Source organism: Hylobates moloch, unplaced genomic scaffold (assembly GCF_009828535.3).
Source record: "Hylobates moloch isolate HMO894 unplaced genomic scaffold, HMol_V3 SCAFFOLD_10, whole genome shotgun sequence".
Classification (NCBI taxonomy): Eukaryota; Metazoa; Chordata; class Mammalia; order Primates; family Hylobatidae; genus Hylobates; species Hylobates moloch.
This window is the reverse complement of record NW_026652285.1, coordinates 95,908,616-95,923,063: the sequence shown is the minus strand read 5'-3', so window position 1 is coordinate 95,923,063 and position 14,448 is coordinate 95,908,616. Positions and strand designations below refer to the sequence as shown.

Genomic DNA, 14,448 nt, shown 5'->3' with positions numbered 1-14,448 from the left:
AGGTATGTTTGAATGGAAAACCAGTGAAATAGAGCCTGTCTTTTGAAAGAATCTTAGAATTCCACATGAGGGACCCTTTTTGGGAGATGAAAAAGCATTCTACAGGAGAGGCTCCTTGGTGCTTTTTGACTGAGTTTGAGTGTCAACAGTTTTTCTTGGACCTCCCTGCAAGCCAGCCACTTTCCTTCAACAGCAATAAGCAGAAAGCATTTATCTGAGCCTGATCTTTGCTTTTCACTGGGTGGGAGGTAGAAAAGAAAATGGCTCAAAATACACCTCACACCTAAAATTGCCCTTTGCTTCTAAGCTACACTCTTAAGAGCAAGATAGATTTGTGAATACAGGAGTCTGAATTTAAGTTGTCTGGCCCTTTGAGGGATCAGTTTTAGAAGCAGTACGAAGCCTAACATTCTCTCCATCATGAAGAGGCCCCGTAAGACTGCAATAATAGGTACTTCTTTACAGAAAAATCATGGTACCATGATTGAAGTTTGAAGAAGTTTGAAGTTTGAAGACCCCACAATTCTAGCAATCAATTATGAGCCACTTATTTTTGGTTGTTATTTTTTAAGATTATAAAGATATACTTTCTCATTAGAGAAATTTAGAAAACTGCAGAAAGGAAATCTCTCATCCCACCATGCTGATAATGACTAAGGGTGTTTCCTTCCCTGAACTGGGATGATGCTGTAGGTATAACTTTGTATCTGGCTTTTTCACTTATTAAATTGTAACCATCTTTACATATCATTAAGTATTCTTTCCTGAGAGTGTTTTTAACTACATAATTTATTTGTGTGAGATTGATTTATAATACAAGGAAAGAAGCTCTTAGTAATGTGAAAGAATATTTCTTGCTAAGGCTTATCTTCTTTTTAAAAATGCATTTGCGGCCGGGTGCGATGGCTCACGCTTGTAATCCCAGCACTTCGGGAGGCCGAGGTGGGCGGATCACGAGGTCAGGAGATCGACACCATAGTGAAACCCCGTCTCTACTAAAAAAATACAAAAAATTAGCCGGGCGTGGCGGCGGGCGCCTGTAGTCCCAGCTACTCGGAGAGGCTGAGGCAGCAGAATGGCGTGAACCTGGGAGGCGGAGCTTGCAGTGAGCCGAGATGCGCCACTGCACTCCAGCCTGGGCGACAGAGCAAGACTCCGTCTCAAAAAAAAAAAAAAAAAAAAAAACACAACAAAATGCATTTGCTATAATGTTGTCATTCAGCTAACTACTTGATATTTTTTTAAAAGAAACACTCAACTATTTGTTTTATCTTACCATGTGAGCTATTACCTGATTCTTGACAATGAAGAATAGTTATTAGCTTCTGAAACAATGAACAGAAGAGTATGGAAATAGTATCAAAAGTCTTGGTTAAAATCAAATGGCAAATAATGTGTTGAGTTTACGTTTCCATATTTTATTTTGTATATTTACATCTTCAGAGTAAGTACTTTTTATTAGCATGGGTTGTAAAATGCAAATTGTAACATTAAGGGAACACTTTTGAAGTTACATAACAATATAATTTTGAAATTAGAATATATTGCATTCTAAGTGAAAGCAACTTACATGTATCTTAAAACTTTATGTAAACTTATGGAATTTTTAAACATTGTGGAGAAAATTAAATTCTATATATTGTAGTATGCAGTGGAAATTAAATAGGTTTTTATTTTCTACTCATGGACTTGAAACTACCAGTGATCTTATGCAAAACCAAGGGCAATTGTTGTGCTTTAGGTCAATCCACAAGTGTTAAACTACCACATAGAGATTTTAAATCCCTTACCTATAATACAAAGCAATATTTATTACAGAATTAATTCTGAGAGGCATCATTTATGGTTTCTAATCCATTCTATTTCAGATGCCTTTGAAATAAAGTGGTGGAGTTTTGCATGTGGGGTTAATTGTCCCATTGTTCATTTATATAGTCTGGTATTTTAACTAGCTCTTTATGTGAATTAATGCACCCAAAATACAGCAAAAATGCTTGACTTGAAAAATTTTCCATTTTTTAAAAACCGATTTAAGAGTGTGGTGGAAGAAGAAGTTGGGTGAAATTCAGTGTCCTGCAGTTTGTTGTCTAAGCTCCTTGGGATGACTGACTGATTTCTCTTTTATTTTAAGTTTTTAATTTTAAAATTCTGGTCCCATTAGAAAACAAGTTTTTAAGTGGTTAAAAAACAAAAAATCACTGCAAACAAAAACAACCCCAAGCCAAAACAGACTCTAAAGAATGTATGTTTGCTAGTATACTGTTTTCTGCTGAGCTAGGATTTTTACTGTCACTTTTGTAAGTTTCGTAATTTTGGATACCAACTTTGGAGAAACTTTAATTTGTGCTTTTTCTTTTTTATTAGTATATGAAAAATATAGCCAATATCGATCATCCTTATTGAGTAAAGATAACTGTTGTCCCCTGACCACTGAAAACAAAACTTTTATAAATATCTTTTCATTGTACTCTTTGTTAACATTCTCCAGAGATTGCAATTCTAGGTCTTTTTATTTGGAGGGATAGTTTAACTTTCAAGGACTCCCATGAACTTGTGCGTTCCTCAGATTTGGTGTACTCGAGTATCTCTAATCTGAACGTCCAAAATTCAAAATGCTCTAAAAGCTTTTTGAGCACCAACATGATACTCAAGTGAAATGTCCATCGGAGCATTTTGGATTTCCAAATTAGCGGTGCTCAACTGGTATATATTCTGCAGATATTCCAAAATCCAAACAAATCTAAAATCTGAAACATTTCTGGTCCCAAATGTTTTGGATAAGGGATATTCGAACTGTTTTAGTGTTGTAATGAAACAAACATTGGTGCTATACTTTGATTTTTTTTTTCAATCTTTTTAAAACATGGATTTATAATAAAAATATTTTTACTTGGCCGTCATTTGCTTTTTGTCTCAGTTATTTCAGTGGCAAATTGTGGACAATACTAATGCAGAATATTGTTCTAAAGATTAAATAAAACAGTAAAAACTTGATAAAGTCCCTGTATGTTATATCTATTGTGTAAATGTTTGATCACAACCCTGTGTTTTTCCCTTTTGTAAATTGTGAAATATAACCTGCAAACGGAAAAGGGCATCAAATGTACATATACACATTATACACACATAAGTAAACATAAATATACAGCAAATACCTATGTAATCACCATTGAAGTTAAGAAATTACTAGCACCCTGATATTAATTTTTTCACCTATGTATACATCCCTAAATAGTATAGTATAGCTTTGTTTGGTTTTGAACTCTGTGAGTTGCATTATGCAATTTAGAATTGTTATTTTCAATCTTACTTCTTTTGCTTGACCTTTGAGATTCACCCATGCTGTTGCTTATGGTTATAGTCTGTCTTCTTTGCTATCTAGTGTTCTGTGTTGTATGATGATATACCACAGCTGGTTTATGTAATTTTCATTGATTTTTATAGCAATCTTATGAAATTATCTCCATTGTAGAGATAAAGGGGTTGAGTTGTTTATGCATGTAACTGTAGGTGGCCATTTGGACTGTTTCTAGCGTGTGACTTTTATGAACATTCTTGAAGAGCTATACTGGTGCACATAGACTTAACTTCTGTGTACTGTATGTACCTAAGGAGTTGAATAGTTGTGTCATAGGACATGTATATCATTGACTTTATTGGGATAAATGCCAAATTGGGCAATTTTATTCTATTAAGCCCAATCAACTTTATTGGGATAATGCCAAATTGTTTCCTTAAGTGGTTTCACCACTTTCTGCTTCTGCAAGCTGTGCATGAGCATTCCGTGCACCACACTGCTGCCACTTGCTCCTTGCCTTTTAAAGAAGACACGCCAGCATACACTTCACTTTTCTCAAAGCCCATGAGATCTAGGTATTATTGCCCTTATTTACTTCTCCAAACATTAATCTGGTCTCATCATTTGCAGAGGTGTTGCTAGAGAAAGAGGCGGTCCCTGGAGTTGTGAGAGAAAGTTGATCATTATCTGAAAGGTAAAATGAGTTACACGGTGGCATGGCATAAGAGTATGGTCTAGTGTCAGAGTAGGGTCTGCATTCCAGTCCTCCTGATTTGGAAATGAGCTTCTGATTACTCCATTTACTCTGTCTGAGCCTCAATTTCCTCATATCTACTTTTTTGGTGAGGATTAGAGATAATATAAGTAGGCCAGGCATGGTGGCTCACGCCTGTAATCCCTGCACTTTGGGAGGCCGAGGCGGGTTGATCACCTGAGGTCGGGAATTCGAGACCAGCCTGGCCAATGTAGTGAAACCCCGTCTCTCCTAAAAATACAAAAATTAGCTGGGCATGGTGTCGTGTGCCTGTAATCCCAGCTACTCGGGAGACTGAGGCAGGAGAATTGCTTGAACCTGGGAGGCGGAGGTTGCAGTGAGCTGAGATTGCACCATTGCACTCCAGCCTGGGCAATAGGAGCAAGACTCTATGCCAAAAAAAAAAAAAAAAGCTAATGTAAGTAAAGAATATTGGTAAGGTGGTCGTGGACATCTCACCACATCACATAGTGTAGTAGATATTGAAAGGTAGACCAATTGTCATAGGTGAGATGTATGTGGGCATACATGTGACAAAGTGTACATGAGTCTAGGTTTTGCCAGCTTGCAGATGACACTTGGTAATGAGGTAGGCACTTACACACTGTTGATCAGGTTGTAAAATGGTCCAACATTCTTGGAAAACAATTGGCAATATATATTCAAAACCTTTAACATTTTTTCCACTTTGGGGAATCTGTTTTATGAAAAACTCAGAAATATAAGTACAGATATATGTACAAGGACATTTAGCATATAGAGTGAAAAGTGAGAAAATTTTAAGGCCTAGAAATAGAGGATAGTTAAATTTAATTAGATACCATGTAGCTATTAAAATTGGTTTTGGTGATTATTTGATGACATGGAAAATACCCAGTACTTAATATTATAGAAGAAAAGCAAGAGACAAATTTTTATATATGATATGATCTCTGTTTTCTAAAAAATACGTAGGAAAAAAATGACGTGGGGGATCGGATCCCAAAGTATTAATGAGAATAGTTAAGTAATGTTATCATAGGTGTTTTTAATTTTCTTCTCTTTAATGAAGTAGTTATGCTGGCTGTTCTATCAAGCTCAATCCAAATATTCACTGCACAACAATTTACATATTTTTTAATTTGGAAAAATTATAACCACCTTCATATATCTATCTCGTGATTTCAAATATAGAATGCCACGAACGGCAGTACTTTAGCTTCCAAAATAGTAACCGATACTCTAGTGTGTGTTTCCCCACTAAGTTTGTGCAACGGACTTACGCTCTGAAATCAGAACTGTGTTCAAATTTTGATTCTACCCCTTACTAGATCTAAGGACAAAAGCAAGTCATGTCACCTTTCTGAGCCTGTTTCCTTAACTGTAAAACAGAAAGTACATCTCATGGTAGCCTTGAAGATTACGAGATATATATATATTTTTAATTTAAATTTCAAATTATTTATTTATTAATTTTTTTGAGATGGAGTTTCACTTTTGTTGCCCAGGCTGGAGTGCAATGGCGTGGTCTCAGCTCATTGCAACCTCCGCCTCCCAGGTTCAAGTGATTCTCCTGCCTCAGCCTCCCAAGTAGCTGGGCTTACAGGCACCCACAACCATGCTCAGCTAAGTTTCGTATTTTCAGTAGAGACAGGGTTTCACCATATTGGTCAGGCTGGTCTCAAACTCCTGACCTCAGGTGATGCACCTGCCCCGGCTTCCCAAAGTGCTGGGATTACAGGAGTGAGCCACCGCGCCCAGCCTATGTTTTTATTTTTATTATTTATTTATGTTTTGGGACTGAGTCCCATTCCATCACTCAGGCTGGAGTGCAGTGGCATGATCTCGGCTCACTGCAGCCTCTGCCTCCTGAGTTCAAGTGATTCTCCCACCTCAGCCTCCCAAGTAGCTGGGATTACAGGTGCACAACACCATACCCAGCTAATTTATTTTTAGTAGAGATGGGGTTTCGTCATGTTGGCCAGGCTGGCCTTGAACTCCTGACCTCAAGTGATCTGCCTGTCTCAACCTCCCAAAGTGCTGGAATTACAGGTGTGAACCACCATGCCTCTCTCAGGAGAGATTTTTTTTTTAATGGACATACCACGCACAGTGCATAGCACATCTTTGGTACTGAGTCCAAGGCAGTTATTCCCATGTTGTCTGCCAATACTTAAAAATACCATTAGTTATACACTGCACCATTGATGTAAAAATATTTTTTCAGCGGGAGAAATTACTGTGTTAAATTTTTAGTTTGTTCCCAAAATGCATTTTGATTTCAGAAGTGTTAAAGGGATTCCTCTTAATTGAGAAATGTTAGTATTAATTTCAAAGTGGGATATTTAGCATCTGTCCTATGCATTATCACCATTCTCTACTCACCTAGTTGACCTTTTAATTTTCTCAGAAATTTTTATCTTATTTCTGTAAAATGACTAGGAACCTATTCCCAATGTGTGCCTCAAACCTGCTTTTTATGGCCTCAGGATCTCTGTCATAACCCGTTTTATGCTTTCACAAACTGAGCCCCTGGGGAGCTGTCTGCACTTTTCAGTGTGATCCAGCTGAATTCCTTCCCTTCCCCACTCAAGCCCTTTGATTTGCCAGGTTTTTGTTCATCTACCCTAAGGATGAACTGAGATTGCTGAGCATGGCCTGTCTTGTGGTGCAAAGTGAGAATTGTTTTTAATTGAGCAGAAACATGTGGAAGGATCAGGAATATCTCAAGGGATTACAGAAAAATTCCAAATTTGTACTACTTACAGCTTGTGTTTAGAACAAGGTCTGCTGGGAATAAATGTTAGTTAGTGTGGCCTGTGACCTTAAAAACTGTTGACATGGACTTCAGCCAGAAACTAGCCACAGACCTCCTTTGTTAAACTCATTCATAGCTCCTTGAAAACTCTAGTCAGTGAAAGTTGCCAGCTCCAATCTAAGCATAGCCTTTTTTTTTTTTTTTTCCCATGCTTTGGAAACAGAGGACGCCCCTTAACCAGCAGGCCTTCTTTAATAGGACTACATGGCCTAAACGCAATTGGAATTGACAACTTCCTGGCTTGGGTTTGCCAACTGGCAGAGCTGTGAGGCCGAGGGGACAAACAGCGTTGGGGCGCTATGCACTTGTGTTTATGTATGTGCAGAGGAGACTGAACTCTAGAGCATGGTGATACCCTTCGCTCTGAGAGCAATGCTCTGGCCTGAATTGGATATGTCTTTCAAATGTTCTGCTGGAATAGACACATCAGAATTATCCCTCAGTACTTTCTTTTTAAAGGAAAGAAAAGAGAAAATAACTGCCCTTTCTTTTTTGATAGGAATGATCATGGCCTTTCCCCTCTCTGCTCAGAATCCTTGATTTAATCCTCTTTTTGTCAGCGTTGTGCTATGTTGCTCAAATGTAATATGAGAACTTGAAACTCCGATTGGGGAATTATTATTTGTTGAATGACACTCAGCACCCACTCAGTCTGGAGCTTTATTTAACAAAGTTTAGTTTCATATCAAGGTGAAGGGATAACCAGGATATCTCTCTATTTTACTCGTTGAGGAGACTGAGCAATGAGGAAGTTAAGCAATTTCTTCTCCCTTCCTATCAAAAGAACCCTAAGGAAAGGCCTTAAACAATTATGCTGCTGCCTCTGTAAACCCGCATAGTAACTGAGATAGAAATTAGTATTTTCCTTAGTTCTTGTCTTTAATCCAAAAGACTACATTGTCTGAAATACCTGAAATTTTGAAAAATGGATAAATAGATCAGGCTAAAAAGAGGAAGTAGTTATTCTGCTTACAGAGTTTCCTTTGACATGGTTGACATTGATGGTGGGTAGGGAAGCTAGCTTAGTTATGGATTGTCATTCTGAGATATCCGATCATATCCGTTCATATCTCTTTCCACTTAATCACTTGTAAAATTTTGGTTGTTGGAGTAGAATATTTCCAGTTATGCCGTTGAAATTGTTTTTAACATAAATACTCTAGCAGACTTATCACTTCTAAAAGCTGCTGAGGTTTGGCATGGTTTTGGCCGTGCATGTGTGAGGAGAAAAAAGGAATGTCACGTTGGCCTAGGAATATGGAAACTTTGAAAAGAAATTATATAATTTCCTAGAGAGGGTGCAAGAATTTAGATGCCATTGAGAGAACCCTTCAGAGTAGCTGACCCCTAGTAGATTCTACATAAGTACTTACTGAATGAATAAAAGTTGCTGAAATAACTATTTTCTAGTCCTGGTACTTGCCTGCCCATGCTCTTTCTCTCTCTTTCTCTCTCTCTCTCTCTTACTTTCCCTTCCTCAACATCTTTCTTTACCTTAGAACATTTATTTCTTCCGCAGAAAGTAGGTGATGCCATCATGTTTAATTACCTAACATTCTAAAGCACAGCTTGTAGATTGAGACCTAGATTCAAATTCTGACTTACGAGCCATGTGACAAATCATATAACGTGACTCGTCTGATCCTTGTTTCCCACATCTGTAAAAGAAAGATAATGAGGCCTACTTTGTAAAGTTGTTGACATATGTGTAAATATGTTATGTAAGATACCTAATTTAGGAGTTAGAAACTGAGAATTTTTTTTTTCTGTGAAGGAATTTCATATGTTTTTCCACATATGCTTTTCTCCTGCTCCCTGTCAAAGGAAATAATAAGAAAAGGTCTCAAAGACTTTGCTATCTCTACAGATCTCCCTGCTCATTCAGGGAAAGTAGTTACTGGGTAGACCAGCTAAGAGTAGTTGAAAGTGTCCCAGACTCCAAATGGGAGATTTATAATAGCCTATGGAAATTGCTTAATGCTTATCTTCTGTACCTGTGCTCTATACTGAGAGTAGATTGGATCGTTAGAAAATATATTTAGACAGGTTATTAAGAAAACCAGATTTCTATTTTTGCTTGCTTTTTTGACAAAAAGATAATCTCAGAACATTAAGCAGCATAGAGAATTGTGGAGAATTATCTGAACTTAAGTTCCCTTTTGCACAGGATTTTTTTTTTTTGATTTCCAACTTTTACGTAGAGGGGCATATGTACGGGACATGCAGGGTTGTTACATAGGTAAATGTGTTGCGCAAGATTGCACTGTAAGTGCTTCCCTTCTTAAACACACTTAAAGGTGGTTTTGTAAGAATTAATTCTAAAACTGTCCCCAATGTAAGCTGATACATCCATGTGGTCTTATGACCTCTGTGTGCGTTACGTGAGTCTAACCCTTGGTGTTTTGTGTGAATAGCAAATTATATGAAGCCTTTTTTTTTTTTTCTTCTATGTACCAGGGAATTAAGAACACACTCTGGAAAAGGATGAAGAACTCTGGTGTGTAGAAGAGGGAAGAACTTTTTTTTCAGATTTTATTTTACTGGAATATATTCCCTTAAGATTTCATAAGATGAGAGTATGTCATCTTTTTTTCTAAAGATTTTCCCCTTAATGCTACCTCATTTTCTAAACTTTCATTAATAGCTCTTTGCAGCTGAAGCAAATATTTTAGATCTTTCTTGTACTCTCCTCCAGCTGGGAGTGTCTTTCACACATCAAAGGCAGATATGAGGCTCTCATTAAAAGATAGTATGAGTTCATCATCTTAGAAGAGTAGGACCTGAAAACCTGAGATAACTTTCAGCTGCAAGTCGTATCTAAGCTGGACTGAGATTTTTCTGTTGGTTACCGCATTTCTTTTCTCAATTCGTCACTCCCAGGTGCTCTAAAATCTGACTTTCTATCTTAGTTTTGTTTATAACTGAAAGTTATCTTTATTCAGAATACAAAGTTAGTTGTAGAGGTTAGGAAAGATAAATATTTTAACATTATTTTTAATAAGAAAATCAGGACTCTGGAAACTTGGGAAGAAAGCCCAGGGTCTGCTTGTTATTTTCCCTCTCTGTCCTTCTGCACACTATTTGTGCGAAGCCTTATTAGTACCCTCTCACTGCACTGCCTACTCCAGTGTCTATAAGGTAATTATTTGAAACTTCATAAGTCAGCTCTGAAAACTCCACAAATCCTCTTCTTCCTAACTTTTGCTAATGAAAAGCAACCCTGAAATCAGAGTGGTTGAACAGATTTCTTGAGAGTATGGAGAACAATGATTATGTCCTTCAGATTTTATTTTTGAAAAATTCTAGATCCCAGTGAAGGCTGGAATGTGACATTCTATCTAAAAGCCACACGAAAGGTTTTTAGGTCCTTTTGTGTGTATATGTAGGTATGCATGCTTGTGAACAAGTTATTCCAAAATGTTGCAGGTTCCATCGTCTGAGTAACAGCCACATCAAATCCCAATTCTTTTCCATAGTATTTACTTTTCTTACTTTGCTCAATTTCAAGCTCTGTGTTAGTATTTTCTAGCCAAAGGTGAAAGTTGTCCCCAGATAAATATTAGGATGGCCTGCCAGCCAAATCCTAGGCAACCCAGTGAATTACTCTCTTTGATAGTAGACAGGTCCAGTTCAAGTTGCTCTGAATGGCATTTAACTATAAAACAATAGCCTTAACAAAAGTTGCTGGTATCCTTGAAATGGTTTCATACCAGTAGCCAATTCTTTCAGCACTTTAGGATATGAGGCTTGTTCCATCAGAGTGCCAGCTTTTGGAGCTTTACATAGCCAATGAATGGTGAAAGAGGGAAGAGAAAAGTACGTAGATGTATTGAAAATGCATGAAATAAAAAATGAAAAGCAAGCAAACAAAAACATCACTACACACACACACACACACACACACACACACAGAAGCTGTTGATGCGGCAGTTTTTCATTCTTTATGGCTCTAGGGACAAGTTTAAATTGGGAAAAATTTTTTTATTCTCTTGTGCTGTGTTGAACAGGAAGGCAACGTTTGATGTAATCTGGCCCAGATGTCAGCAGTGTGCAGCCTTGTGATGATTATTTATCTTCAGGTTTTTATTTTGTAAAAAGAGAATCCACAAACAATTGTTTAGAGTCATAAGCTGTATTTAATGACTGTTTTTGACATTTTGTGTATGCAACAAACAAACATATATATTAGTTTAAATATGTTTTACATTTAATTTCATTTTAGCTATTAATCTTAAAATCCTCTTTAACAAATACTGGTTATGAGTCCCTTGATAGATGTTAATATGTTCAGTGCTTTACATTCAGGATAGCATTCCTCTTATTTCAATTTCTTACTCTTCTAGGAAGTTTTCTCAGCTAAGACTGTTAAACTAGTGGGCTCTTTTAAATGGTGTTTGAAAGAATTTTCTCATATAAATTTCCCAGAAGGATGTCAGTATTTTAGGGTCAGAAAATGGCTTAGAATGTAAGTGGCAAAACTTCAGTAACAGCTCCCAAATGGCAGTCCATTTACTCACATTTGAGGGGATTAATTATCTTGGAATTCAGGTGTCTTTGTTTTAACAGTATTGTTTTCAAAATATTTTGAAAGATGAGCATTGCTTATGATTTATACCTGTCTCTTGTCTACCCCCTTTGAAGTGCTGCTGATGGCTGCTAAGACCCCTGGAAAGAGTGGATTTTGAAATTTCATTTTGGGGATGGGAGGAGCGGGGAGTACTTTTGCCATATAATACTATTTTAAAGATCAAGGAATGTGTACAAAAATCTTTGCTTCTGTTATGTTTTTCCCAAACACAACTAAGCTTTCTCAGCAAATGTAATTTGGACTACTCAGTTGAATAGTGGGTTGCCCTTTAAAAACTTGAGTTCAGGCTGGGTGTGGTGGCTCACATCTGTAATCCTAGTGCTTTGGGAGGCCAAGGCAGGAGGATTACCTGAGCCCAGGAGTTTGAGAACAGCCTGAGCAACATAATGAGACCCCATGTTTACAAAAAATTAGCCAGGCATGGTAGTGCACACCTGTAGTTCCAGCTACTTGGGAGGCTGAGGCCGGAAGATTGCTTGAGCCCCGGGAGTTCAAGGATGCAGTGAGCTATGATTGCACCACTGCCCTCCAGTGTGGGCAACAGAGTGAGACCCTGTCTCTTAAAAATAAACAAGTACAACAACAACAACCAAAACTGAGTTGAATTAAAGGTTAAATTAAACATTTTAAATATATTCCATATGAGATGCCAATATTAATTCTAACCTAGCACAATAAGAATTTTAACCCAGGCAGGATTAACTCCTATTCTCCATTAGCTCGCCTCATTGACTTCGATGGAATTTTTGTCTTAAAAAATACGGAATAAATTACATTGACATTTTATAACTTCTAGATCAGTAACCTCACAGCATTGGTAGTTAGTCCATTAAGGTAATCTTTATTGGCATCAGTGTAGGATAGCAGAAAGATGAGGAGTTTTAGGACCTGGATTCAAGTCCTGTATGTACTGCCAATAGGCCCAGTGACATTGGGCAAGATGCCTGGCCTGTATCTACCTCATCTGAAAAATGAGAGTTGTCAGTGTCCCTTAAGACTGAAATATTCTGTGATTCAAAAAAATTCAAATCAAAATAGTGTTATTAAATTCCAGTGAGCTCATTAGGGCTTTATTGCCATAATTCATTTTTTTGACAATTGTTTTCTTATTCCCATGAAGGTGTTTGAGATGCATGATCAGAGGAATTACAGAAGTTTTAGTGCAGTCTTGCTAATGCATGGCAGTATTTCTAAAAAAAAAAAGTAATTGCATATTATTATCAGCATTGTCATCACTTTTAGATAGGACATTAAATATGAGACCTCATTTATTCCTTAAAATATAGGAACAGTGACTCTATGCTGTTCTCTTCCCTTCCCTGACAGCTCTCCCGAGGAAGCTAAGACACAGGGCAAGGGACTTTTTCCTTGTGACATCATAGCATGACCTGGCCTGGAATTCTGATGTAGTAAGGAAAGAACCACTAGGTTGGCAGAGAGACCTTCAATCTAGACTCCGCCCGGAGCCTGTTGGACTCTGACTTTGGGTATGATTCTGGGCTTCCCTCCTTCCAGAAAATGGAAATGATAACAATTAGTCCTTTTGAGCTTACAACATAGCTCTTACAGGTCATGTGTTCTCATACACTGACTTGAAGACCTTCTTTTTGTTTATTTGTGCCTTTAGCCTTGATAAAGACAGAACTGCTATTGGTGTGTATAGTTACTATAAGAATTTTTAGTTCTCATCAGAACTACTTATGCAGCTATGAGTACATTTGTAGAGAAGGTGCAGTCTAACTAGCTAGCTTCAGTGATTTTTCTTTTTTCTTTTTTTGGAGACAGGGCCTTACTCTGTCACCCAGGGTGGAGTGCAGTGGCAGTGGCACAATCTCGGCTCACTGCGACTTCTGCCTCCCAGGTTCAAGCAATTCTCCCACCACAGCCTCCCAAGTAGCTGGGACTACAGGTGTACACCATCATGCCCGGCTAATTTTTGTATTTTTGGTAGAGACAGAGTTTCACCATGTTGGCCAGGCTGGTCTTGAACTCCTGACCTCAAGTGATCCACCCATCTTGGCCTCCCAAAGTGCTGGGATTATAGGTGTGAGCCACTACGCCCAGCCAAGCTTCAGTATTTTTTTCTAGAAGGTGACTGTTGTTTTGGGAATTCAGAATTCTTGGTTAATAATAACAACTTTAAAAAAGGAAACATATCACCACTTACTGTTTTGTTACTCATGAGAGGATAATTTCTAGAATTTCAGGCAAACACTGAGTGCGGTGTATGTGTCACGGACAACCTGAGGAAATCACGATGCTGGCTTTTTTGACTAGGACTTCAGAGATCATGGGAGCATCATGAAGTCTCTGCAAGTGAGTGCCATGGGGCAGTGCAGAGAGTGTGAGCTGTGGAGCCAGAGAGGTTTGCGTTTGCTTACCAGCTCTTGCCCACTTATGATCTTCTTACCTAACATCTTGCAACTTATTTTTGTCATCTTTGACGTTCAGAGATAAGGACTCATCTCAAAGGGTTGCTAGAGAGAGAGTGTGTACAAATTATTCAGCAGAGTGTCTGATATATAGTGGGGACTCCATGAACTCTTTCCTCCCTGGATGAGCTGGTTTAGAACATCTATAAATGGTCATAGTGGAAATAGGAGTATTTTAATTTTTATCACCTGGTTAATATTGGGAAGTTCACTGAGCCTTTAGATGGATGTGCCCTTTGATATCTTCCTTGATTTTCTTGGGGGCAAAAAAGCTTAGAATATAAACTCAGAAGGTTCAAATCCCAGCTCCTGTTTTCCCAGCAACACCTCCACGAGCATCTCCAACTTTTCTGGCTTTTCTTTCTCCATCTATGTAATGAGGGCAATCATAAGTCCTCAGAGGATTGTAGCGAGGATCAAATCATAACGTATGATGCTGCCTGGTAGTAGTAACTTGTTCCTACACAAGTTTTACCTAGTGACAACTTGAAAGCTAGTATGGCTTTTTTTAAAAAATAAAAAAAATTATTTTCCCAAGCTCTCTCTCGGGATGTGCTCATGTGAGAGGATGAGGCAGAA

General features: G+C 37.9%; 1 protein-coding gene across 10 annotated transcripts in view; it reads left to right on the top strand.

Moving 5' to 3' along the window:
• DENND1A (DENN domain containing 1A) overlaps window positions 1-14,448 on the top strand; it is a 551,140-nt gene that overhangs the window by 182,489 nt on the left and 354,203 nt on the right. The window contains exon 1 of one of the 10 annotated variants that reach the window (XM_058445769.1): window positions 13,640-13,753. The exons of the other annotated variants lie outside the window; for them this stretch is intronic. The gene's annotated coding sequence lies outside the window, so the exon portion shown is untranslated. Of the gene's footprint in view, window positions 1-13,639; window positions 13,754-14,448 lie in introns of those variants that run through there. 10 annotated transcript variants of the gene reach the window in all.